Source organism: Oratosquilla oratoria, chromosome 16, assembly GCF_046742065.1.
Source record: "Oratosquilla oratoria isolate Oo_2021 chromosome 16, ASM4674206v1, whole genome shotgun sequence".
In the NCBI taxonomy this organism is placed as follows: Eukaryota; Metazoa; Arthropoda; class Malacostraca; order Stomatopoda; family Squillidae; genus Oratosquilla; species Oratosquilla oratoria.
In genome coordinates, this window is record NC_134792.1 from 30,671,043 (window position 1) to 30,676,034 (window position 4,992).

General features: G+C 41.4%; 1 protein-coding gene across 1 annotated transcript in view; it reads left to right on the plus strand.

Moving 5' to 3' along the window:
• Positions 1–4,992, plus strand: part of LOC143033871 (uncharacterized) — a 300,356-nt gene that overhangs the window by 43,481 nt on the left and 251,883 nt on the right. The gene's annotated exons all lie outside the window — the stretch shown is intronic.

Genomic DNA, 4,992 nt, shown 5'->3' on the forward strand with positions numbered 1-4,992 from the left:
TTCTTAGCGAACACTTCCTTAGTAAATATCTCACCAAATTGTATGACTAACTAATATTAATGCTATGAGATAAAATAGCCAAATTATAAGTACATAATTAAAAACATAAAATTAAAGTTGAGTTTGAAAATCGTGTGATGGATTTTTTACAATGCATGGGGTCAAAGAACGGTGCTTTATTTTCAGTGTCGGACAATTTTGTACTGCTGTTCTATATTTACGTAATGGTCATGGTAATTTCTAATGTGTACTAAATTAATTGAATGAAAAAACTGATATGCGTAATGTCACTTTGAACGATATTTTTGTCATAACAAAGTCTTATTTTAGATATAACTACGTCACCCCTACTATTGACACGTTTTCTATATAGTTAAATCTGTATCAGAATATGATGTTATTGTACTCTTCATTATGATTCTGTTCAGTATTTACCTAATTTTAGAATATAGAGCAAAGCTTCTGTGGTCTTGTCTCTTGTTCTGTGAAGCCCTTTTCGTAATTTAGCTATCAAATCTATACATGTAGTGTAGTCTGCAATAAAACAAAACAGTAAAATGTCATGACAGAAACTTTACACTGAAACAAGCCCCAGATATATGGAGTCCCCAATCTAACTCTTTTCTCAGCATCATACAATTAGATTAGGTCAGTGGTTCTTAATCGTTTCCACTGTTTACACCCCCTCACAATTTGTAAGCAGCACCCCTGTAAGGACCAACAAGTCTGTTGCTGTTTGCATCTCTCTTTGAAAATCGGTCATTGTTGCCATTAGCATCGTGGCTTTCAGCACATTTACTGTTTGTATTGTTCAGGAAAATACGTTGCTATTGGTACACTTTTATTTTGTATTGAGCTAAGCTATTATAATGGAGGAACGGATTCAGTGTTGGTATTTTTAGCTTGTAATTAATTGGGAACTAAATATACATTGTTAACACAAATATACTGTTTCAAATTACTACGTCATGGAGAATTTTGCGAAGTGGTGATATGTGATTTCCAGTGCCGTGGTTGGGTTGTGGGCCAAGTGGTACTAAAATTATATATATATATATATATATATATATATATATATATATATATATATATATATATATATATATATATATATATATATATATATTCGTTGACCTTATTTCAAAACACGTGATAATCCTGAGTCTCGCTTGAATGACATGCTTTACATGTTTTACTTTGATCGCTAAGCCATTCAGCTTGTGTCTGATTATTTCGATGGAAATGTGAAACTGTTGCCCTTCATACTGGGTTTCCTATTATGATAGCTGACTTTGAGTAGTTATTTCGTATCGTTTTCAACAGTCTCTTTCGTACTGGGGGAGCTTTTTCCTGGCCAACACTAATAAATTTAATGAATTTTTTATGGTCTTTGGTAGCGAATGTTTACGAAAACGAACGGACCAAATTCCTCTAAAAGCAATGGGAAATACGTTATCGTATTGGAATGGTTTATGCAATGGCATTTCTTCGTACTATGCTCCCCCAACCCCCGATCATATTGGTCAACTTTGGGTGCATGTCGAACAACCCTCCACCCCTTTCCCTTCCCCTTCCTGTTCTCAAAACTGAAGAATTTCAACAGTTCCATCTGTAGCCTGCATCGAAAGACTGGTAGCTGGTCAATGGAAAATCACATACAAATTGCATGGTCATGAGGAAACAAATTTATTCTTCAATGGGAAATAGGAATCATGGTGGATTATGCATTTGGTTAAGACATACATATACTGTACATTTAATAGCACTCGTAGATTTTCCAAAGGAGGCTACTAATAGGTAAATAAAATGTAAAATAATTTTAGTTTCGTAGAGAGGAGGGATTTAGTCTGGTACTCAGTGACCTAGGATTTTTTCTAGACCTAACTACTATTTTTTTTCAACTAGGCAATGGATTTCTCAGTCAATAAACAAACAAATAAACAAAAACAACAAGTCTTGGGTTACGTTACGTTGTGATTTTGTCAACGGCCTCAACATCGATAGCCCGATAAGGTTTGGGAGAATTTGTCTCCTTATGATTCGCAAGTCTATGATCTCCTTCACACTATTTTCAGTTCTTCACATAATTTGTTCTTGTTAATTGTACAAAGTTTGATCGTTATCCATGGGAGTGCCCAGTTGGAGGATACAATTCCTTGCTTTTCTAACGACACTTTTATTTTGGATGTCGCGAATTTAATGAGCGTTGAAACTATTTGTTGGTTTAAGAGAAGGTAAGATAACTTGGGATGATAGGTGGTAATGGATATGGAACTGTCTAGTGTTAGCCTTAAGGTCTCTTGTAACCTCCTTCATTCTTATGTTCTTATTCAGTCGTGCATGGGTCTCTTTGGTAACCATGAGTCTAAAGCTCTGTCATATGATTTGCAGATTCCGTTTCGGTATTAAGTTGATTTTTATTGGGAATTTTCTGGGTTAGTGGGAAATGCATTACTACGCGCGGCAATGCAGCAATGTTGTGTGCGCGTGCGTGCGTACTTGCGTGCGTGCGTGCGTGTGTGAGTGTGTGTGCGTGTGTGTGTGTGTGTGTGTGTGTGTGTGTGTGTGTGATTCACTATGGTCTTAGATCACATGTTGGACTCATGATCGACATCTATTTCCCTCCCGGAAGAGAGCTCAGAGCTCATATGTGACCGATTTGTGAGTAACGCTGTGACCTTACACGGATGCACACACACAACTCCCCGCCCATGAGAGTTGGAGTAACGACTCGCAGCGCAGCGATACTAATATTATTTCAGCCCTGTGTGTGTGTGTGTGTGTGTGCGCGTGCGTGCGAGGGCGATAATACACGCACACATGTTTATACTTGTCCGCAGCTACAGAATCGTTATGTAATTTGTATCAAGAATGGTGAGAGTACGTAAACGCAAGGATTGGTTCCCACTGTGAATTAAACCACAAAGATGGGTTCCCACTATCACAGTGGGTGTGAAAACAAACTCTTTAGTCATGCCCAGCCTCTGTGTATGGGATGCTCACCTAGATCTCTGTCAGGAGGAAAGAGGACCAGGCAGAGAAGGAGAGAGAGATAGGCTTAGGTTGGTAGGCTGATTGGCTGGCTGGCTGGTTTCAGAAGCAATACGCGTTAAGTGCACAGCCATTGCATAAGCTACGGATTGCCCCTTCCTCTCCCCACCCCATCCCATCCCACCCTCCTCCCCCTCTCCCCTCCCCCCTCCCCCATTCGAATCGATTTCCAAGCTACAGTCGCGGGTGTCGGGAGCTCCCGCCGTCGCGCCGCTGGGGAAGGGGAGGGGGGGAGGTAGTGGGTGGGCGCGCGTGGGTACGAACAGGCTCCGCGCGGACATGATTTGGCCGTTTTTGAAATCTAACGTTCTCCCGGGGTCCGTGTCTGTTTGTGTCTACATGTGCGTTCGTGTGCTCATGTGCGAACAAGCGCGAGCGTTGGTGATGTGATTATATTCCAATGCAAAGTGTTGTCCGGCTGGGTGTTTTTTTTTTTTTTTTCAAGGCACATGAGACGGCATTGTCTTGGGTCAATTACCAGTTGCGTAAGTCTCATCTACTATTAGGAGTATATGGCTGGCCCTTGGAATGTTGCAAATTTTAAGATACTTGAAACCCAGCTTAGGTTTGCCGAACAGCGTAGGGCCTAGGAAGAGACATTCATACATATTCACATACACCCGTGTGCACACACACACGCGCGCATATATGTATACAAATAGCAGGTCATAAGCCCGCACCCTGTACAAAACGGCGTCGTACGCGCCATGGGACATAGCCGTGAAAAAAAAAAATAGTTTTATCAACCTTTCCTACAGGATCATTTCATGGCAAGGTGAGAAGAATGTTCATATCAATTGTCCTTTGGAAATCAAAACACCATTATGTATCGAAAATGATATTCAGTCAATTCTGCAATGTAGAAAAGAGAATAAAATATATATTGTTGGCGACGCCATCCCGGCACAAGGCCTAAAGGTCCTTGCCCTTAAGTCACGGAAGTGGCGGGCCGACTAATTATGCACCCTCTCTTCCTCCCCTCTTCACCCTCCACCCCTACCCCCTCCTCCCTCCCTCCCTCCAGTGACGTGCGGCCCCATCCAAAGCTCACTCAATGATAACCCCCTCACTTAGGTGCCACGGTAATGAACGAACCAACTTGACGTCTTCCAGGATAAAATAAATGTTGTTAGTTTATATAGAGGAGGTTAAACGAAGTAGATTGTAACCTCTTTTGTTACTGAAAGGGGTTTGTGGAGATGAATGAAGGAGTTTGGTAGCAGCGAGGATAGAGAGGGAAGGTCACACGGTACGGAGAGGGGTTAAGTGCGCCGCAAGGATGGTTGGGGCAGACTCTCTGCTCACTCACCTCCCCAGCAGCTTCCAGGCTGCTGATGGCCTTCCACAATCGCGTTTCACCAAACTCTTACAGATGCTTGGTCGTAGCTGTTATAACCTGGCGAAGATGTGCTTTAGTCGGGGTGGCTGAGTAGTTAGTTGGATCCCCTGTGTTTGAAGTATTGTAGTTTTCCCTCCTCTTCCTCCTCCTCCTTTCTTCTTTCTTCTTCTTCTTCTTCTTCTTCTTCTTTTTCTTCTTCTTCTTCTTCTTCTTCTTCTTCTTCTTCTTCTTCTCCTTCTTCTCCTTCTTCTTCTTCTTCTTCTTCTTCTTCTTCTTCTTCTCCTTCTTCTTCTTCTTCTTCTTCTTCTTCTTCTTCTTCTTCTTCTTCTTCTTCTTCTTCTTCTTCTTCTTCTTCTTCTTCTTCTTCTCCTTCTTCTTCTTTTTCTTTTTCTTCTTTGTGTCGTACAGTTAACAATTTATTTTCCAATTGATTATATAAATATATTGTTTCTGAGTCTCGCATGTATACATTCATCCGAAACCCATTCTACTCCCTTCCCAATTTACTTCTCATGGATTTCCCACCACACCGGTCAGGTCAAATGCAGTGCAGTGGGGCACAGCACATCCACAGCTGGACCAACAGCTGGAGCTGGATTAGC